The 23,848-nt window shown below is 41.9% G+C and overlaps 1 protein-coding gene across 1 annotated transcript in view; it reads right to left on the bottom strand.

Moving 5' to 3' along the window:
• Window positions 1-23,848, bottom strand: part of COMMD10 (COMM domain containing 10) — a 146,234-nt gene that overhangs the window by 88,195 nt on the left and 34,191 nt on the right. The gene's annotated exons all lie outside the window — the stretch shown is intronic.

Genomic DNA, 23,848 nt, shown 5'->3' with positions numbered 1-23,848 from the left:
TGCAGCTCCAACACTGTAATGAATAGTTTTGGGTAGCAGTTTGCAATTGTGGTGGGAAGTGCACTTCTTCTATAAAGCAAAATGGATTTTGGCTGCAGGGATTTTATACTTTGTAACCTTATTCCAATATTAGCTATTTGAAGCAACCATTTAGAGAAAGTCATTCCTCTACTGATTTAATATCTTCTTTGGGGATATTATTTATAAAACATTTTCCTATTATCACAAATACTAATATTACTCCTGGGTGAATTCTGAATCATTGCACATATGCAGAATTCATAGTCCCCACACATCTCTTTGCTTCCCTGAAAAAACATGATTTTTGACAGGGAAACAAAGGAAAGCCACAAGAGCAGTTAACTGCCCCTCTCTGGCAGTGGATGCAAAAATATTTGGGAGCCCAGAGCAGCTGTTAAAAGGGGGAGAAGGAGCTTGGGAAATTGTGTGTACAAGAAAGAGAAAAAATCTGTCCCTCCCACTCACTACTGTGACATGCTTGCCTTGGCAGGGCAGGGTTTGGGGATTTTTCTGAGCTGGCAGGTGAGAGGTAGGCTCTGGCCCCTCAGGAAGAGCAGAATGCAACAGCCTGCTTGCTTTGTGAATTGTTCCCACTATCTTTGTGATTTTTTCCTAGGGTACAAAGCAGGTGTAAAAGTTTTAAGGCATCTTTACATTGCCAGAGTGGCATGAAGGACAGTATGGCCTTATACAGGCTTATTGTGCTATACTGATCAGTCTGCATTTTTGGACTGAAGAATTTTCATATCAAAATTTGCTACATGAACTGTTTACGACTGACCTTTCTGGAGACCGTCAGTAGCCAATACAAATAATGAGTTTGATTCCTCAATCTTCACTTGCCTGTGGATGTAACACTGAACATATGTCTATATATATTTGTTGACTAATTACTAGAAGAAAACGATCAATAATAGCTTTATTACTATTGGACAGCACGGAGGTTGGGGATTTTCTCTAATTACTTCTAATTACGTGGGTGTAAATCTGGAGTATCTTGACCTGCCAGGAGTCCAGTTTTCTACTGAAACACCCAGTCAAAAAGAGAGCCTAGTGGGTTTGGTCAGCACTGTCACATGGGCCTTCAAAAGTCCACTTGACAGCATAGTGGAGGCCTGAGGCTAAGTCAGGCTCCATACTTGGCCTGCCCCTGTGCTGCTCCCAAAAGCTGCCTCTTGGTCCCTTTGACCCGTTAGGGCTGAGTTGCCCATGGACTGGAAGGCTCCATGTAGTGGCTTTGCCCCAAGTGCTGGCTCCATAGCTCCCACTGCCTGGAAACAAACAACAGGGGGCTGCAGAGGGCGGAACCTGAGAGTGTGAGGACAGCACGAGTAGACTCCCTGGCTGTCCACGTTCCTAGGCTGCTTCCTGGAAGCAAAAGTGAGCACTGATGGAATCCCACACCCTGAACTTCCTCCTAACACCTCAACCCCGTTGTCCCACATCCCTCCTGAATCAATACTCCTTCCCAGAGCCTGAACACCCCCATGTCCCTGTACCCTTCCCCAGTCTGGAGTGCACCGCAAGCTCCACAAACCCAGCCTCACCCTCAGTTAGAGCCCTCAACCGCCTCCACAAGCCACCCCCTCCCCAAAAACAACCCTCTAATTTATGTTCATATGCTATTTTAATAACCAGTGTAAAAGTGGAATTCCACAAAATGAAAATGCCATGACCTGTGATATTAGTGCCATCTGGTCCTTTGTACTGCTGATTAATCTCATGTGGCTTAATACTTTTACTTGTAGATATCTATCAAATAGTTCCTTATTATTCTGTAGGCCTCCCATGATGAATTTAACACCGTTACACAAAGTATTGTAATTCTTTTAACATCTGACATAGGTCTGTATCCTGCAAAGTGGTGAACTTATGATTTTGCAGTAAATTTGTTGAGGAGCTTAATTTTTTCAACAAGGGTTAGTTAGCTCCACATTATGCTCCTAGTGCTGTAGTATTTTTTTCTGTGAGCGTGTCTAATGTTAGCCATACTACTGCTCACTAGGGCAGTTTAATATAATGTCACAGAAAGAAAAAGTGATAAACAGGCTAAAACTGCTTAAATCTGGAGGGCTTGTGGAAACTAAATTAGGATTCTAGCAGAAAATATAAGTGCAGTTTGGTCTAAAAAAGTTCTTTGTGATGATTTTCTATTATTCCATAGTTGTCTTCCTCTTTCTTTTTTTAAGATCTGTCCTTATGTTTTATTCTTTTTTAGTGTATTGGAATCTCATCATTCTTTAAGGAGGTGGAGTTGTTTGGTTTTTTTAAGTACATATAATTTTTTAATTGGGCTATGAAGTCTTTTTCAGTATTCTGGTGTGTACTCTTACCCTAGAATCTTTCCATAATTTAAAGAACATATTTTCATGTGGAACTCTCTCTGACCTAACCTTTGTGAACACTTACAACTGATTTAAAAACTTTTCAGCTACAAAACCACATATCTGATTGGTATGAAAATTTTCTTTGGTAATGCTATTGCTTCTCTCTACAATTTAATATCATACTGGTTTTGTTCTTCTTGGACAATCTTCATTTCAGTCTCAGTTTTGTCTGGCAACCAGTTTTATTCCCCTTTCAGCTTTCTTTCATAACTTTCTTTATCCCTTTTATATTTTGCATCATTTTACCTGCTTCTCGCAACTTCTATTACTTCTAGGGCTTCCTTAGCTAGCCACACTGTTTTTCTTAACTTCAATTATTTTTTTAAGAGTTAAATTAATTTCCCCAGCTTGGGCTAGGTTTTCTTCTGTTGACTTTCATTTCCTTTCTCAGGCAGCACTGCACATTCTGTATTACCGTTGAGCCTTTTAGCTAACCCTTAGTTTTTCACTTTTCCTGTTACATTTAGTGATTTCATCTTTTCCTTTATTAATATACATATTTATACCAAAAATGGTTCATAGTGCAATTTCCATTGCTTACTTCCTCCCCACTACCCATTTTATCATTCGAGGACCCAGGGTGATTAAAATCAAACATGTTATTACTGCTCTCCTAGTCTAGTTCTTTTATGTATGGAATGCAGAAGGTGGTTGTATGTACCACATCCATAAATTACTATTTCCTTGATTAGGGGACACCATCAAGTGGAGCAGGCTATTACTTAAAATTTGGTATACATTTTATTCATCCTCAATCACATGTTTTTGTAGACCATAATTTCCCCCCATTTAAGGGTTAATATAAATGTTTAAAATAGTTACACTTCTATGAGACTGAAGAACCAATCTGTGCACTGTGTGTGTGTGCAAACTCTGTGTCTCTCACCTATATTGTGAGCTTGTTGGGATGGGGGCTATATATTCCTTCGTGCTTCTGTAAGGTTAAGCATGCTGATGTCATACAGTAAATAATAAAAATCTGAAGTTGATCAAATATCACATAAGTACGTCAAAATATGCAAACATCTCCTGCTTTCAAATTTTTTAGGAATTCCTGAAATATTTAATACTCAACTTATTCTCTCTCCTTCTTTCTCCCATATACTCTATTACCAAGCGATTTATACTTTATTGATCTTCAGAGGTACTTTTCTCTCTGCCTTTGAACACTGATTTTATGTTCATAACCTTGCTATAATCCATATTAATTTATCAGTAGCTGATGACACCAATTCTTCTAAAGTGACCAGTTGTTTAATATAGGAGACCCCTGCTTTTACTTCTGCTTGTGTTAAGAGCATTATGCATGTCGAGACTTCCTGTAAAACGTACAGAGAAAGGAGAGCTGCAATCTTTGAAAGCATAAATAAAATACTTCATAAAAAGAAACTGGCATCTTTTCGATTAGACTAGATTTAAATACATGCCTGAACAACAGAAAAAGTTGTTTCCCTGCCCAAGAGATCTCGGAACACAGTCATTGACTGATTTTGTCATTTATCCTGAATTTTGGTTTTGTTCCATTACAAAAGCCTCTCTATGACATTTCATTCTTTTGACAAAGGGATGAAATTATACATATGTGTGTATATATATATATATATATACACACACACACACACTCTCTCTCTTTCAGAGACACAAAAACTTAAAACTGATTGACATTAAAATTGATACTACATATCAGGGACTTAAGGGTAAAAATCCTTATAAAAATGTTTTAAACAAAAAAAAATTTAAAACCTGTGAAATTCAATCCCACCACAATTATCATCAAGCAGAGCCTGCTTTCACGTCCCAAGTCTTCCCTGTGGTACTGGCCTCCATTTCTGCTTGAACATTCCCAGTGTTTTCATTTAAAAAAAAAATAAAATAAAATACCAGAACTCCAGTCTGGCCAGCAGCCTCAGCTGCGGGAACCCTGGATGGCGGGGAGGGTGGGACCCCACAGCCCTGTGGCTGGGACGCAGAGCCGTAGCCAGCAGTGCCAGTCACAGGAACCTCAGCCTGGTGGGCAGGCGGAACCTGCAGTCCCATGGCTGGGAGCTGGTTGGGGCACAGAGCCCTGGTCGGTAGCCTCAGCCATGGGAACCCTGGCTGAGCGGGGACCCCACAGCCCTGCCAGCAGAAAAATGGTGCCAAAAAAGGCCCTGGACATTCCACATACCTCTCTCCATTGACTCCCAGGCTCCAGGCTGTCAGCAACCATTGTAATAGAGCTTTAAGAGAAAAATTACTGTGTTTACTGGTCACATTGTATGTATACTCTCTCCCACACTACATCTTTTTATGGTTATTTTGTCAAAAAAGTCATATAGTCACCTCGTAAATCCCATCACCGATACAACTCTTTAACTTTTGATTTCTAACATTTTGTCCACTCCACTTCCAGGTTTTACAAATTAACAGTGACAGTACTTCAGATTAGGAAAGTACTTTAAATCAGGAAAAAATAGCATTCATGTTGCTTACATAATCTTTATTCTGCTCTACTGTGTGTATGCACTATGATAATAAGATAAAATTTTCAGAAGTATGTAAGTGATTTAGTAGCCTCACTCCCAATGATTTTCAAAGTGCTTAAATCACTTCTGAAAACTGAGCTTAGGATGCTATGGCACTTGGCCAATTTAGAAAATTTTACTCAATCTTCAATTAAGCGATCACGTAAAATTTTACCCGCGGCATACTATCACTAAATAAGAGGGGATAAACAGTGCTCAGGTAAAGAGGCCGATGTTTGTGTCTCATTTTTACCCTTATTCATTCATTGTGAGACCCCTTACCTTATTTAATGTACACACTCCTAGTACACTGACATTACTTCATAATCTTTTCTCAGGAGTTCAGATCAGCAGTATTTAAGTGACTTAAAATTATTAATGAATTTATGTCCCTTGGGAGATAATGATATCACCAGTCCCATTTATGAAACATGGGAAAAGCCAGAGAACTTTTGGATCACATATTAAATCAATGACAGTCCATGTTAGAAATCAGGTTCTAATTCTTTGCCCTATGCTGATTCCTGCAGATCACACTGCATTACTGTCCAACTTGCAGAGACTCCACTGCTGCCATTTATTGCAGTTGTGAGCAGTCAGCTCTTCAGAATATCAGGCTGCAGGAATCTGACAACTAGAGGGCACTTACCAAAGATTTAAGTGCCCCGATCAGCAAAACAAAGCAGAGAGAGACAGGACTGAGTTCTGTGTTGTATTCAACTACCTTGCCATTCTTTGAAATCCATTGTCTTCTCCACTGCATACTTTCTAACTTCTAGAGCAAATGAGGCAGAGATCCTACAAAGAATATTATTCAATACATAACCTTGATTTATTCTTTGAACACCATCCACTCCGTGCATCCAATAAGGAAGGGGTAACCTGGCAAAATATGTAATCATGTACTTAAAGAATGTATCATAATATATTACTTAAGGGGACATAATTAAGGCTTCAAGGGCACTATATTTTATTTCATTACTTCCTGGTTGTTGGTTTTTTTAAATAAATTATATTATATAAAAATTGAGAGATGGTACAAAAATTCTATTGTGTGCAATGATAACAAATTCCCATCGTGAAACAGCAGCAGGATTTCAACCCTAAACATCTAGCAATGCAGCACAGTTTGAGCTACAGGATTAACTAAACTAGCTGGCAGCAGCAGGTGGATGTTATCCCATTTAAGAGGAGGAGGAGTTGCTGAAGCCCTATGCTGGGCTTGGAATTGGCCAGGAAGAGTCCAGCCCAACTCTGCAGAATATGGTAAGCTACGGTGGGGTAGATGATGGGCAGCTGGTTCATTGTGCAGGATCCACAGGGTCGTTAGGGGAACCCAGCCCAGTTCACATTTCCTCCAGCAGCAACCATGCTATGTGCTCCTCAAGGTTCCTAGTGCAACGCCATCTGCTGCTGCTTCAAAAACAACAAGGGCCTCAGAGCTGTATGTGCGTATTGATTATTTTGGCATGCTGCCAAAATATTGCCAACAAAGAGCTAGCAAAAGGGAAATTATTCTGAACTGTTTAAATTTCAGCTAAACTTCAATGAATTTCATGGGTCAAAGTCAATGCAATTTTTTATCCCAAAGATTTTCTCCTGCCAAACTTCAAAACAATTTCTGCATACAATGCAGAGGACAGAACTGTTCACAAAAATAGCAACAAGACTTTTTCAGTAGAAAGCATAAATATAGGTATCACTACCAGCTCCTCCTATGATTAACCTAGAGGTAACTAAAATTCAGACATTTAAAAAAAAAGCAGAGATGGATTGAGGGAAACCATACATACATATATTTTAAAGAAATATATCAAAGACCACTTTTTACTACAGCTGTCAGAAAAAGCAACAGGGGAGAAGCTGTACTAAATTTGATTCTGACATCCAACTACCTGAGAGTTTGAAGATGGAAAGTAGATTGGATGAAAATGATCATGACATAACAGTTCGTAATTCTAAAAGGCAGGAGGGAAAACAGAAGAATCAGGGCAATAGACTTCAGGAACACAGACTTTTGCAAACTCAGGGTAAGAACACATGGGAAACAAGTCTAAGGGAAATGAATCTAGACCTCCCCCACCTGAACTTTGGGAATGATTGACATCAAAAAGACAACAAACACCAGTCACAGACTGACACAGCAGAATCCACAGACTTCAACAGAGACGAGGATTGTAAAAGCAGGGTGCTTTGATAAAGTGGGTCTGTCCCACAAAAGCTCATCACCAAATAAATAATTTTGTTAATCTGTAAAGTGCTACATTTCTGCTACTTTGTTTTGCTGGAGTACAGACTAACATGGCTACCTCTCTGTTACTATTCGTCATGGGACTTTGGGTTCGTCTTGCCACCAACTCCAGGAGAGCACCAGATCGTGACTGACAAGGCAATGCTCCCCTTCTGTGATCAATCTAGCTGGGCAATAGATTGACCCAGACTCTGGATTGGTAACTATTACATCATCTGGCAGGACTGTGTTTATGGTGTCTGTGAGTGTGTGCTCCTGTTATAGTCTCAATAAATGCAGTGTACCGCATTTTCCCCTATAAAATATCTCATGTGCTTCATTTAAGCATAACAATTTAATGGCAATGGTCCTACTAATACACCCCAGTATGACATTAGCCTTCTTGGCTATGGGGACACACTGTTGACTCATTGATCATCGTCGAGCCTGACAATCAAACCAGGTTTTTATCCATCTTACGGTCTATTTATCCAGTCCATGCTTATTCCTGATCACTCTCCTCTACTTCAAGTTCTTCAGAATGGACTCCTTGAGGATCCCCCCTGTGATTTTTCTGGGGATTGAGATGAGGCTGACTTGTCCATCGCTACACTTGCCGTTTTCCAGTCAACCGGGATGACCTCCTATCGCTACAAGTTTTTAGAGATAATGGCCAATGGTTTTGCAATCAAATCAGTCAACACCCTCAGGCGCATTTGATAAGACCCCATGGACTTGCGTATGTCCTGCTTTTCTAAACAGTTTGTAACCTGTTTTCTCCACTGAGGGCAACCCACCTTCCTCCCATTCTCTGCTTCCTAGTGTAGCATTCTGGGAGCTGACCTTGTCTGTTAAGACAGAGGCAAAAAAAGCATTAAGTATTTCAGCTTTTTCCACATCATCTATCACTAGGCTATCTCCTTCATTCAGTGATGGTCCCACACCTTCCCTGATCAGTCTAATATACCTGTAGAAACCTTTCATGTTCCCTTTCTCACCCTGTGCTAGCTGCAACTCCAATTGCACTTTGACCTTCCTAGTTACACCCCTGCGTGCTTGAGCAAAAGGAGTACTATAAAAAAAAAAAAGGATGTGGCAGTTACAGTGGCTCACAAATACACATTTAACCTGAGTAACTCCTTGCCAGAGGATGTTGTGAAGTGCTAGACTATATTAGAGTTCAAAAAAAGACCTACATGAATCACAGAGGATTGTTCCATCAATGGCTATTAGCTAGGATAGGCAGAAACGGTGCCCCCTGCCCATGGGTGGGCAAGATGCAGCCCACATGCCGGATGAAGCCCACCAAGCCACTGGATCTGGCCTGCTGACCACTCAAGGCACTGAAGAGCCAGACGCTGCTTTAAGCAGCTTCCTGCTCTATGGAGCAATGTGCTCCAGAAGCTATGGGGGGGAGGCTTTGCGTGCTGCCCCTGCCCCCCAGAAAAAAAGCCCTCAGGTCCCATTGGCTGGTTTACAGCCAATAGGAGAAGAGATTTTTTGCATGGGGGGCAGGGCTAGTGCACAAAGCCTTCCCTTCCCCTCAGCATCTGGAGCAGAAAGCTGTCTGGGGAGGAAAGAGGCAGAGAGCCTGTCTCAGAGGGCTGTTGCCCAGGAGCCACATTAAGTCTCCTGGGCAGAGCTCTCTTCTAGCACTGCAGACCCTCCCTGTCCCCCACCCCACATAACCCCAAACCCTCTGCTCCTCCTCCTGCATCCCTCCTCCCTCCCAGACCCTGCACCCCAAGCCATTGCCCCAGGCCACAACTCAAACCGCTGCACCCCAGACCTTACCCCACGTCACAACCCCCACCTGCTCTAGGTTACAACCCAAAACCCTGAATCCCAGACTCCAGCCTCAGGTCATAACTGCCTGCTTCACCAAAACTCCCTTCTGGAAACTCCCATCCTGCACCCAAATCCCTTACCCCCAGCTCCCTTCTGCACCAACCTCTGTCCCAGACCTCGCTCCTCCTCCATTAACGCTATGGAAGAGTGCAGCCCTTGACCACTTTCCAAATTCTAGGAGTGGCCTCCCATCAAAAATTATTGTCCACCCCTGCCCTAGCCTCTGTTTGTCAGAATCTGGGAATGTGCAACAGAAGATGGGTCACATGATGATTACCTTTTCTGGTCATTCCCTCCAAGACACCTGGCATTGGCCATTGTCAGAAGACAGGATACTGGAGCAGATGGATGTTTTATCTTACCCATTACGGCTATTCTTATGTTATGTTAAACAGGAATCATGTTCTAATATCGTTGCCAAAAAAAGCAAACATTATAGTAGCAGAAGATTCATGAGCAAAACACAAGAAGTAATTCTTTCACTAACTCAGCACTAATAAGACCTCAGCTGGAGTACGATGCCCAGAGCGGCCAAGAGATTTGTCAGATACCTGGGCAAGATGGGGGGAGGGGTTTACGGTTCCACGTTCATGGAAGGGGTGGGGCCACAGGCAGAAGAGGGAGGACTGGGGCAACCAGTCCTCAGTGCAGCCTGTGTCTACCACATTGGGCCTCTCACACTGCAGCCTGCCCTGAGAGCCACCCAGAGTGTTCAACGCTCCGGGTGGGATACAGAGGCCCCAGGGCTCTGCCCACCTCTGCTCCTGCAGTAGTAATGGTGACAGCTGGAAGCCCCAGGCCCTTTTGAAATGCTGAGCCCCAGAGCAACTTTTTGAATGTGCCCGCCCGCCGTCCCCTTTGGTATGCTTATGTCCATTTCTGGGCACAACATGCCTGGAACAATGTGGGCAAACTTGAGAAAGCCCAGGGAAGTAGGAGTGCCATCTCTGAAGCTATCATGGGAGATTTTCTTCTGCCAAATGTGACATCATTTTCGTAATATATCCTATTAAAAATCACCATGATTGATTTCAATAATCACAAAGAGATGGCTCCTGATTCTAGGAGACTCTCTCTGTTTTCTTCCATCTGTAGGCGGAATAAATTTTGGTATGTGTGCCCAGGCGTATGCAGATGTGTACCACCAATAGAGAAAACATGCTGTCAACTGTGGGCGGCTGTGGGTACTCTGCTAATCAGCTGAATGGTACCTGTATCTCCCCTTGGCAACCCTACATGGAAGAGCTACGTAACAGATTACATAACAAGTAGTCACATGGCACCTTAGAGATTAAAAAAAATGTATTTGCTCTTGTGGACAGACACTTCCTCAGATAAAAGAACTGAGTGGAAAAACAGAATTCAAGGTTTATACAGTGGGGGTGGGACTGGGGAGGAAGGAAATAAAAAAGGGTAACCTGGCACTAGTAGGAGCAATTAATGAAGCAAATTAAGTAGGATGTGCCCACTCCTCTAAATATCAAAAGGTAGGAAAATTGCCTTGTAATGCATAAGATAGGCTACATCTACAGTACGAGATCATATCAATTTTAAGACTTTTAGCCTGATTTCCCAAGCGCTTATCTTCACTGTAAATTCCATTAGCTCATTTTATGGTGTTCTAAAAATCGACATATCAACAGCACAATATCATAGTAACCTGACAGATGAGGCATTCAGTTTAAATTTAAAACTCCGAATGAAGGGTAGTGAGGAAGCGCCATGTCTTTTAAATCGAATTCATTAACCTCCAAACATGTCCCATATGTTCCCCACAAGTCTCCTCCCTTGCCTCTTCCAACTCCACTGCTCTCAGGTATGGAGGAATTAGGCAAGAGGAAGACCGTTACAATTTGCCACCTGAAAGCCTGTGGCTGCAGGGTCACGAGAGGCTGAAAAATCCTTTTTTTTTTTTCCTCTCTCTCTTAGCACAGCTATGGCGTCTGTGGTTCTGTGTCTATCTCTGTTAGCTGCCTTTTTTTTCCTGTGCGGCCTGGTGCCAGCCAGTGCCCCCCTCATACACCATGTGGCAGCTAGGCTGTGGGTGGGGGTCATGCTTGACTGACAGGACGAGAAACTTCTTTTCAGCCATTTACATGTTGTCCCACCCCCCACATCCCCTTCTTTCCCTCCATGAGAGGCACTACACATTCTGGAAGTTTCCCTCACGTGCATCACATGGCCACATGGTCTGTGGGTGGGGGTCATGCTTGGACAAGAAACCCTTTTTCAGCTGCTTATGCTTTTGTCCTGACCCCCACATCCCCTCCTATTCACCCCCAGGAGGTATCACACAGTCTGGAACTTTCCCATGCCCAGATGCGTCACATGGCTTGATCCCAAACCAATAAAAGGATGCACTGTGCAAGGTGCCAGGCAGCTTGTGCGGGTTGTGGGTCCTGTAGCCGGCAAGGGACATCTCCCCGGTCAGTCACGATGTTTGGGCAAGAGAAGAAAATACTTTGTCCCTAGCTTGGCTGTCCTCTCAAAGGAAATTTTTATATGGGCTTTATCCAAAGGCCATGGGGGCTGGCTGTAAGTTAGGGGTATTTCAGCTGCCCGGGGCAAGTGTCTCTCGGCAGTCATGATTTTCAGGTGCTGGCTGTTACCGGGCGTCTTTTAGCTGCCCCAGCCACAACTGTTTCAATGAAGACAATGTAGTAGCTATACACTTACCACAGTTCTCAAAGGCTTGCAGAGAGGAATACTCTTCTCAGGGTCTTCTTTGGCATGTCCAAACCTAGCTATAGTCTGGGCTCTTTCAGCTGGCCTGAGCTGTAACAGTTTCAATGATTCATTGCAGTTTGTAGCACCTGTGTCTACTTAAATTCTTGTTCTGAGGGTGGTCTTTGCCAGGTGGTCTAAATCCAGATCCAAGCCTGCAAAGATCCAGTGCTTTTGAACCCTGTTTTGAAAAAAACTGTCAGTTGAGAAACCCAAAAACTTTTTTCTAGTCATTCCTAAGCGCTTTACTACGCCACCTCTCCCCTCAATTATTAAAAGCACATCTATTATAAAGGCAAGCCAGACCCCATCTGGAAAAAGGGATGCTCGTTTAACACAGTAGGGGAAAGAGGGGAACCAAATGTGGGAAAATGTCATCAGATGCCCACATCTACTTGCAGGGCATTTTTTCCCCCCATGCTGCACCAGTGAAAATAGCCAGAATGCTACGGGGCTCAGGGAACTGTGGGATCAGTTCCCACGATACACTGCTGCAGCATGCAATTTAAGCTACTTGTGTGTGGAAGCAATAAGTCGATTTTGTGGGGAGCTTACAGGAATGTGAGGATTCTCAAAATCAAAGTGATAAAACCCAGCATTAATCAATGTTAAAGAAATCAATTTAAGCTCATAGTGTAGACATAGCAATAGTTAAGATGTCTGTTCAGGCCAAGGTTAAATGTTTCACATTTGTAAATGAATTCCAATTCAGCTACCTCCCTCTGTAATCTTGCAGGAAAATTTCATTACAGAAGAAGGCTACTTTCACATCCATTATTGACCGTCCAGGGAGGTTAAAATATTCCCCTATTGGTTTATGTGAATTCCAGTCCCTGAGGTCAGATTTATACACATGCATCCTTTGGAGCAGAGACTGTCTGGTTTGTCCAATGTACATGGCAGAGGGGCATTGCTGGCATGTATCACATTAGTGGATGTGCAGGTGTATGAGCCCCTGATGGTATGACTGATGTGGTTAGGTCCTGTGACAGTGTAGCTTATGTAGATTTGTGGACAGAGTTAGCAACAGGGTTTGTTGCAGGGAGAAGTTCCTGGATTAGTGTTTCTTTGGTGTGGAGTGTGGCTGCTGGTGAGTATTTTCTTGAGATTGAGCAGCTGTCTGTAGAAGAGGGCTGACCTGTCACACAAGACCTATGAGAATGAGGGATCATGTTCCAGGATAGGTTGTCAATGATACACTGAGAAAATTTAAGATGGGGGTGTTGTTATTATCCCTGTAAGGCCGATCGTGAACCAGTTGACTAATTGGTTATAGATATAAAAAACACGACCTAGGAGGAAAGATTGGAAAAAAATTGGTTTGTTTAATCTGGAGAAGAGAGTACCAAGGAACAGGGGGAGGGAGAAGGAAAACGTGAAAAGAGTCAAGTCTGTAATAAACTTGCTATAAAGAGAAGAATGACAAATTGTTCTCCTTAACCACTAAGGTCAGGACAAGAAGTAATGGGTTTAAATTGAAGCAAGGGAGATTCAGGTTAGCACTGAAACAAATTACCTAGGGAAGCTGTGCAATCTCCATCACCAGAGGCTTTTAAGATTAGATCCACACCTGTCAGGGATGTCTAGATAAAATTCAGTCCTGCTTCAGTGAGAGGGAAGGGACTAGGTGACTTACTGAGGTCCATTCCAATCTTATGTGTCTATGATGCTATGATTCTCTTTACAGTGGCTGAAATACTTTGGTTTTCATTTTAAAATACAAATCGTGCATACATTTAGCATCTTGATTCCTATTAGGTGAAAGGACAATCTATTTTTCTCCCTATAAATATATTTGAAATATATGCTGTAGGCATTTGGTTCATTCTTTGATTACTTGCCTGAGCCTGACATTTGTCAGGGTATCGTCTTCAAAGAGCACTAAAGCAACACGTGTTCTTTGTCCCAGACATCTTAAATTAAAATGCAGTTCATTTTGAAATGAACAATGGCTCCAAATTCTTCGTAGCTCCCTCAAGGCTACAGCAGTTTATACTGTCTCTTAAAAAATGTTACATTTAAAAATAACCTCACTAGTAACTAACACTGTTTTTTTACAGATTCAAGCTTAGGATACCCTTGAACCCCCAAGAGCATGAGGAACTTCTCAGAATGACTCAAGCTCTGCCAGAGTTAGTGGTCAGGCGGAAAGGACCCAATGATTAATCCTGCTTAACAATTATGTTCATACGTATGAATTTCAATGTTTTCTTTAGCTTACAATTTAAACAGGTCTAGTGGAAAAGTCTCAATGGTGTAGAACATTTTCCTGTGTTTTTTTCCTAGTTTAGTTTCTATAGTTTCTTCTACTCCTTATTACAATGTTCTCAATCAAAAAAACTAAGCAGCTTAATCCATTTTGCCACTGCAGCCATGGGAAAGCAGCTCTTATAAGCTCTCTTTTAAGTCCTTTCCCCTCTTTATTAATGTCAACTTATTTAAGAGGCAGTATAAAAGATATTTTATAATGCTCATCCTCATACTGATCTTTTTGACAGCAGCTGACCTCTCCTAAACCACAGCTGAGTTAGGTCTTCAGCTGTCAGGTTTTTTTTCTTCTTTTTTTTAAAAAAAACCACTGGAGTGACCTTAATATAGAGCAAGTCAGGATATATCTACACTAGAAAAGTTTTTCGACAGATTTATGTCAGTTTGGGGTATAAAAAAAGTATCCTTAAATAGCATAGCACTGCTGGCAAACTCCCCTCCCTACCCCCACTCGCCTGTAGGTGTAGCTTAAATCAGCAAAACCTCTGAAAACACAGCCCTGCACTCTAGCATGAGTAGGAGCAGCATCCAGGGGCTAATCTAACTTACAGCAGCCTTTTTTCAGCTACCTCTTGACAGCATCAGAACACAACTCAGCTCCAAAGTCCATAATCGCTCTTGTGCAACTAAGTGTTACGGCCCTTCCCCCTTCCATGGAATACTTCTATTCCAGAAGTTCCACAAGGAGAAAGCACGGTATCATTTGTTGTCCCTGCATTGCTCCTGTACCAAAGATATAGCCATGCGGCTCTGAAGCCGCAGGTTGCTGACCCCTGCCCTAGACCAAATGGCACCACAGGGGAGGTCTGTGTACAGTACCCCTCTGTTTTTAAACATTTGAATACTTTATATTTACTGCATTTGTATTCCATTTCATTATTTTAATGCACAATTTGCGTGCATCCTTTATCCCTGTCACACAGGACAATAACTTTGCATGCTGGGATCTGTAAATCTGTTAAATTTATGCCATAGATAAGCAATTTAAAAAAAAATGTTTCCTCTATGCTTATAGAAATGTTTTGATTTTAAGACTAACTCAAATGTATCTCTCAGTGGTTTAAGCATTGGCCTTGTAAACCCAGGGTTGAGAGTTTAATACCTGAGGAGGCCATTTAAGGGTCTGGGACAAAGATTTAAAAAAATTGTCAGGGAGGGTGCAGGGGACTGGATTTGATGACCCTTCGAAGTCCCTTCCAGTTCCATGAGATATACGTATAAGGCTTCTGTAAACTTCTAGAGTCGATCACATGGACCAGAATCTAGCCCTTAACAAAATGAAGCAACTGTGTACCTGGCCACTCCCAATTTTTCTCCCCTCACCTTTTTAGACTCACATTTAGAACTGGATGTCTTGCCCTTCCCTCCCATTCACTCAGACCTTGTTTCCCCACCCTCACCCCCATTTTGCTCTGATAGCAGTGGTGGAGGAGGAGGAAAACCAAAGGTAGAAAAGAAAAACCAGTATACTATTGCTATTCCTTGTCAAACATTTTTGCATACCCTCGTGAGTTTCACAGCATTTCTTGCAGCTGCTAACTGAGAGCTCCCTAAAAATACTTGATCACATACCACAGAAGACCCTCACATAATCCACATACCCCAAAGCAAAGACACATTTGACAACCTGTATTTACAAAGCCATTACTATACTATTATTATATTTCGCAGATGGCAGCGTGCTTTGTTCCATTAGGAAAATACAGCCGCAACTTCAACAAGACAGCATTGTGCTGCAATTTATTTTTCCTCAATCCATTTAATTAGTCTTTTTCATGCTGGAGAGCAATAGCTTTAACTCTTGGACTACAATGTCATATTCTGAAGATCGCAAGAGTCTTGATATATGTTTCTCAAGAGGTCAGAAAGAGAAACTGTTAGGGTAGTTTCTTCCTACATAAACAAAACAAGGTAAGAAATGTTTCCACCAAACTGATTTTGTTCTTATATTGTTTCTGTATTGCCCTTGTGGTAACAAAAGGTATCACAATATATTTTTAGTAACAGCCTGTCTCATTAGGCAAAGGAAAAAAAATAGCATGTTTTCTTTTCTCTGAAGTCTCTTTCAATTCCTGTCTTGGCAGGGCACTCTTGGAAAGATGTCTGTTATTTCGTTAGTAGTGATTTTACAAAATCGTACTATTTCACCAAGATTTGCTTGGGGGCTGCACATTATGCAACATAGGTGGTATTGTCTGTAGTGTAAGAGAGGTCATTTTTCATGCATTTTACCACTGGAAAAGGTTGCTTGTCACTGCTGCTATTAAACTTAGCTGAGTTAATGAAAGACAAGCGACACAAACTTAGATGCCACAATAACTGCAGATTAGAGGTATCTAACCGTAAGAAATCGCACCCAACAGGATGGATGAAAATGGCTTGCAATTGACTGATGTGACTATCTTATTCCTCAAGCATGACTGTAAAGAGTGCCACAACGCTATTGACACCTTTTTCAGGGTCAAATGCACATACTATTGATAAAGTTTGATAATATATATTTAGTTCCTCAAGGAGGAGAGATGTTAACAAGATGAGAAATGACATTCCACTTGTAACCTTTCAAGACTATGTATTTATTCTTCAGGAAACCATGAAAACGTTCCATGTCAATAAAAATTCAACTTTCTCATCAGGATCAAGTGCCAAGAAAGTAGGTCAAGGGATTTTGTAAACTGGCCAGAAAAAATAGAGCAGCCAAAATTCTTTTGAGGATTCGGAACTATACCACTTTCCTGCATGCTGGATTAGATCTGAATTTCTTTATCTCTGGCAGAATAACCCTTTCACTTATAATTCTGCTTTGAAATGGATGGTGATTTGTCCAAAGCAAACAAAGGAAAGAATTAGTGGCAGAGGATGAGTGCCAACTATCATTTCATAAATATCATAGTAAACTGCAACTTTTGTCAGCATTATAGATTAATTGCTCTAACCAGTCAATGTATTTTGACTCAGACATAATATCCTATTAGTCTATAATAGCACTAGTAATATAGATCAATACCTTGTACTTTAGGCTCATAGTAGAAACATATCAAGGTTAAATGGCATTTCTTGCTAAGACCCACATTTTCAATGGTTAATATCTTTCAAAAATACTTTGAGGATTGAAATTTTAGGTTTGAGCTTACCTTCATAACAAATACTTTCAAGAAGACAAATCTTGTCTATTTCTGAGGAAGTCAATGAGAAGGAACATGTTTTGTTCTTTTGGTCTTCAGCTCAAATTCATAGCCTCAGAATAGTAGGTTTGAAGAAATCTCAGAGGAGGCAAAAGAAACTGGGCTTCGTGAAACCTTGCCTTAAAAACCTTTAAGGATGGAGATTCTACCACCCCTCTTGGAAATCCATTACAGTGCTTCACCGCTCTCCTAGTAGAATAGATTTTCCTAATATCTCACTTAGATCTCTCACAGCTTGAGATCATCGCCCCTTGTTCTGTCACCAGGGGATGGCCTGGCTCCATCCTCTTTTGAGCAAACCCTCTGGAAGTTAAAGGCTATTATCAAATCCCGCCTTTTCTTTAGGTCAGATATTCACATGAAGGACCATTACAGAAGAATGTATATAATGGCAAGCTTAAGCTTTCCTCGCCATCTTTTTTTCCCCAAAAAAAGGCATTTGACAGCCTGCACGCACATACGTTCTGGAATATTTTTTAGATCTGTGGGATCCCAAGTGAAGCCATCATCAAGCTCATGCACAGAGATGCAAAGTGCTCCATAAGGGTGAACTGGCAGACTGGCTCAGCATGGATTCTGATGTGAAACAGGGCTGCCTTTTATCTCTGCTTTTGTTTGGAATGCCACAGACAGAAAAATGAAGTGTATTAGCAACACAAACACTCCATATCACAAGCTGATGGCAAACGTCAGAGGACCTAGACTTTCCAGATGATAACATACCATTATGTAAAACCCCTTAAAAGTTGTAAGTGTAACACCGACACACCCAGGATGCCGGCACCAGGGATAGAACCTGCGAACATAGGGTCTAATGCCCTGCACTCTACCACATGAGCTAAAGGCCAGCTGGCTCTCAGCCGAGGCTGTAGAGCAGAGACTTTACTCACCCCAGATGAGGTCTCAGTGCCTCTGGGTACTACATGAGCAAAGACAGAAAACAAGGGAAAAAACAGTAGGCTAAGCAGGGCTCAAAATTAGTGATGTTAAAACTTCCTTGAAGCCCAGATGCCAACTAGTATTACACTAGAAGGAAAAAAATATCAGAAAATCATCCATCTGGGCAGCACTATATTGGCCAACATGGACCTCAAAAAGGAAGGGACATCAAGGACTGGAAAAGCATCCACAGCATTTACTAATCTTAGTAGCATATGCAAATAAAAAATGTACAACACTAGAAAACTGAATTTTAAAATTCTCAGGTGTAATTTTAGTGCTTTCCTATGGCTGCAAGAGCTGAAGAACTACCAAAAATGTCAGAAAGAAAACTAAACAGTTTCAAACATAGTGTCTATGAAAGATTCTGGGCACTATTTGAAAAGACCTTATTCCAATGAAGAAATTAGAGAAATCACCCAAGAGCTCATTTCTGCTAGAATCAAAAAGCAACCCTGGATTTATTTTTAGCCAAATATGGGTGAAAAACATACCGATTTCTGCTCAACAGCTTCACGTAGGAATCAACTGGTGTAAGGAGATGAGAGCAGCCAAGAGAAACCTGAAGACAGCTCCTCAGATGAGAGGATGACGGTTGATCTCAACATGACAGAGAAGATAGAAGCAGCAGAGAATGACAGAGTATAATAGAAGATAATAATAGAAGAGAGAAATCTCATGAGAAATTATAAAAGCCACAGAACAAGTTATTGCAAGGAACATTCCTGCCCTGGCAGAGCAATGAATAAGATGATGTGGCATAGAAAGTCTTATCCTTATCTAACATCTATGATTTTATTTTCCTTTTAAAAAGCAGTACAAAGTAAGTTATAAATGCACGAAAGAATTCAGAGGTTCTTTAAAAAAAAAAAACTATGTTAATCAAACATTAAGGTTTAAATGCAAAAAACACACCAACAAAAGGTTACACTTCCAATACTAATGCAGTGAGGTGGCGCGCACATATTCAGGCATATATTTAACACATAACCAGTAAACTAAAATATTAAACTTAACTGTGCAGTTAAAATTGCTGTGGCAACAGGGTTCCATATCACCTGTGTGACCATGCAGCTGTCAAATAAGCCCAGCTCAGGGGCTGCACACAGAGCTCCTGCTGCCGGGAGAGAGGTGCATTCCCCTGGCCCCAGCAGCAGGGCTGGATTAAGGAGAGGCTTTAGAGGCTGCAGTCCCTGTCTCCCAACCTAAGGAAGATGCCCTTAGCTCAGGACAGCAGCCACTCATGGCCCTGTGTTCTGGGACAGCCCTTTCTGGTGGGGGAGGCTCCATGCACTGCTGTCACTCCCCATGAAGCTGGAGCTGTGTTGCTCCAAGCACTTGGAAGCTCTGTCCCTATGCTACTTTCACCTGGAGGCTCTGGCCCTAAAGCTCCAATATGAACAAGGGGAACAATCTGGAGAGATAAAGCATGCAGGGATTAAATTCAGAAGGAGTTGCCTGGTGTGGAGCTCCAGTAAATTTTTTTCAAACATTCAGGTATCGGTTGCTGACTAAGTAACCCCAGTTTTCTCAATCTTCCGTCATAGGCCATGTTTTCTAGACCTTGAAACATTTGTTGTCCTTCTCCTGACCTCCTCCAATTTGTCCACATCGTTCCTGAAATGTGAGGCCAGAACTGGATACAATATTCCAGTTGAGGCATAATTAGCATGGGGTAGAGCAGCAGAATGGCTTATTGTTTCTTACTTAGAAGACGCCTGATAATACACCCCAGAATGATGTTCCCATTTGTGGGGGAGGGGGCCAACAATATCACACTGTTGAATTACATTTAGTTTGTTGTGCACTCTAACACCTATATCTCTTCTTTTGTATTCCATCCTAAACAGTCATTTCCCATTTTGTACGCATGAAACTGATTGTTCCTTCCTAAGCGGAGTACTGTGCTTATTAAATTTCATCTTTTTTACCTCAGACTATTTCTTCAGATTGTCGAGATCATTTTGAATTATAATCCTACCCTTCAAAGCACTTGCAGCCGCACCCAGCTTGGCATTATCCACAAACTTTATAACTGTACTCTACGCCACTACCTAACTCACTGGTGAGCAGAGCAGGTCCCAATACTGATCCCTGGAGAACCATACTTGTTATAACTGTGAACTATTGGTATCTATTCTCTGGGAATGGTTAGCCAGCCAGTTATGCACCCACCTTATAGTAACTCCATCTAGGAAACATTTTACCTCAGACCCACTGTTCATCCCTGGAACTAGCACGGGCCCCTTAACCTTTCGAATCCTGGTAATCCAAACCAATGAAAATTTTGGTTAAAAAAAGGCTTTTGGCATTTGTAAGAAATTAAGTCTGTAGAATATAAAAACCTCATTAATCAGTATATAATGTGAATACACATACATAAACAGTCACATATTTCACCATTGTTAATGAAACGGATGAGCCTGAGACCCAGCAGACAATTGTGCTGTGGCCCCTTACAAAATTTCATGCCCCCCAAGGGGGCCCACCTTCTATTTTGCACATGCCTGTATTCTTCTAAGTTATTAATGAGTAGGTCATGCAGGAGTGCATCAAATGCATTACTAAAGTCTGGGCATACCACATCTACTGCTTCCCCCTTAACCAAAAGGCTTGTTATACTATCAAAAAAAAGCTAACCGGTTGTTTTGAGATGATTTGTTCTTTACAAATACATGCTGATATATCCCTGCCAAACTGAAGTTTCCATTTCGTGCATCTGACAAAGTGTGCCCATGAAAGCCCATGCCCCAATAAATTTGTTAGTTTTAAATGGCACTCCTCATTATTTTTGGTGAAACAGACTAACACAGTGACCCCTCTGAAGCATATCAGCTAATTATCTCCTAGATGTTTGCAAATGGATTTCTTAATTATTTGTGCAATTATCTTTCTTGGTACAGAAGTTAAACTGACTGCTCAGTATTTTTCTTTGTTTTCTTTATTTCTCTTTTTACAGGTGCACACTAGAGAGCTACCTTTTTCAGTCTTCTTGAATTTCTACTATTTACCATGACTTTTCAAATATAATAGGAATACACAGTAAAGATCACACAGAAACATCCTAATTACAATGCTACTTTTTAAGCTTACCATCCCTCTGGGAAAACCATATATGTTCAGGTATGCATGGTCATTCCAGCTCTTGCATTTGTTTACATTTCTCTTTCCTCATAGCAATAATTTTTAGTTCTGCTTAGCGAGGGAGAAAGTCCAGAATCCAGCAGAGCCTACGAAAGAGTTAAGTATCAGAGGGGTAGCCGTGTTAGTCTGGATCTGTAACAGCAACGAAGGGTCCTGTGGCACCTTATAGACTAACAGAAAAGTTTTTTGTGGAGTAACACCATTAAGTATTGGTATCTGACTATCAGCACAGCTCAGAGCGAAAATACTGCCTGTCAGATCCTAGTTTTTTTCCTGATCGCTGCAAAAGCAGAACCAAGAACTGAGTGGTGGACCATGGAAGAGCAGAGGATTTAAAAAAAACTTGCAAGAAATAAGAGGACAAGGAAATTGCACAAAGACTGGCTAGAGTTGTAGAAACCATCTTGTATAAGAAGTCATTTCACATCCCTTACTTCTGCACGCACTCAAGAGCCTGTACTTTCCTTGACCTATTTGGGAATGGCAGGGAAGATGAGTTCTATGGAATGCATTAATGAACTGTTTGGAGTCAAGGCTACAGCTCCCTAGTACCTGTTTCTCTTTGCTGATAATGGTTTCTCTTTGAGAAGTGATTAAAATTGCCTCTGACACTGGGCTTTGTTTGTGTAAGGGTATAAAATACTCGATTTAGCTGCATCAAGCAGCCTTGCTGGACCTGGTTTTACTAGTGTCCAGTTTGGCTCATCTGTTGCCTTATTGAATTCAATAAAGTTGAATGTTAGCTGCCTAAACACAGAGAAGTCTTGTGTTTCAATAGAATGTAGGGGTCTCAGTACAGAAGTCAAACTAGGTGGATCTGTGGTTCTACTTCCTCAGCCTCTTTCACTCTTCCAATTCTGTGAATTTGTGTTGGACTCTATTTGTCTGTTTGCTTCTCCGCAGCTGACTTTGTGCTTTCCTCTACTCCATGGGGCTTCCTATACACAAGCAGCTGTTTGAGCTCATACCTCAACGTAGGCCACAACCTTGTCTTATTTCTCTCATAACAAGGATGAAAAGCTAGCCAGCTAATTACAGAGGTGAATGGTGAGTTGGGATTGTTGATGTTTATCATTGAAAACACTTTATATATATTTGAGTATGGTTTTTATCCTTCTCTCTTCATAAACTACTCATCTTCTTAGACTCACTGGGGACAATAATTGTGTTTTCATATACATGTTGGACAGCACCTAGCAGCTTGTGAGTTCTTCAAGAATATAAACAACCAGGTATAAAAACTCATTATGCATGTTCCTCCTCCAGTCCTTGTTTCTAACCCTTGCCGCTTTTTACTTTCTCTTTATGGTAGAAACAAGACAATGCTCGGACTGGCCCCCAACCAGCCCGGAAGTGACCACTCCTTGAATAATGAGGAACCCAACAGCTGAATCCCGCTCACCATATCCCACTCCAGATACACTATTGTGAATGGCAACTGGAATCATACAATACTAGAACTGGAAGGGAGGTCATCAAGTTCAGTTCCCTGCCCTCATGGCAGGACCAAGCACCATCTATATCATCCCTGTTAGATATTGATCCAACCTGTTCTTATACCTCTCCAGTGATGGAGATCCTACAACCACCCTAGAAACACAACATCACAATAACATGTGCCACTCACTACAGATGCACCTCACTGCAACTAGATCTGAGAATTAACACCGTGCCTGGTGCCTCCTTCCTTTGCTTGCTTGCACTGTAGCTCCTGTCTCTCTCTTAACTGGACTCGAAGTGTTGCCTCTTCATGACTCAGTCCTTCAGCCAGGTCACTACAAAGTCCTTCCCTTCTCTGACAACCAGTTCCATAAGACTAGCTGCCCCAATGACACTGCAAATAGTTTTCCATTTTAACTTCCTCCTATTCCACGTTCCAACCCAGTGACTCTGTGACTAGCAACTTAGGTCAGCTCAGTTTTAAACCTTGTTTCTATTTCCTGGCTGCTCTCCTATTCTACCTTCTTACCTTCCTGTGCGTTTACCATCAGTTTCTTCTGTTCACCTCTGTTCTTGGTTACTTTGCTCCTCTGTGCTTTTTGTAAGACTCTCTAGTTCAGGGCAGGACAGGACTGGACCCCAGGGATCACCTTCCCCGAGGTCTTCTACATGTCCCTGACCAATCCCTTTCCTTCTAGGCAGTGACTGCAGGTCAACCTCCTGTACCCCTCTCCTGATCTCACTTCCCCACTTTATACTCCTATACCAGCTCATCTGGATTTTATCTGCCTTTAGGCCCTGTCAATCATTGGTCCTCCTCCAGGTGCGGCATCTGTGATTACAGTAAACCCTCAATTTACCAGACTAATGGGGAGACGGGGTGTCTATTAATGCTGCAAGTCTGCTAAATCCAAATGGTTAAATTGTATGATGACGAACTGACCTTCACAGCCATCACTCACTCCTATCCTTTGCACCATTCTTTCCCTCACACCTCCATCTCCCTCTCCCAATTACCAGAAAAGGAGCCGCACACCAGCCTGGCTCTTTCCACCTCCCATGGCTCTCGGCACACTCAGTGGTGTGGCTCCTCCCGCCCCCATGGCTCCAAGCCACCCACAAAAAGGCAGAGCACAGCTGCCTCCCCCAGCCTGCCAG

The sequence above is a fragment of the Carettochelys insculpta genome, chromosome 5 (assembly GCF_033958435.1).
Source record: "Carettochelys insculpta isolate YL-2023 chromosome 5, ASM3395843v1, whole genome shotgun sequence".
Taxonomy (NCBI): Eukaryota; Metazoa; Chordata; order Testudines; family Carettochelyidae; genus Carettochelys; species Carettochelys insculpta.
This window is presented reverse-complemented; position numbering and strand designations above follow the sequence as displayed.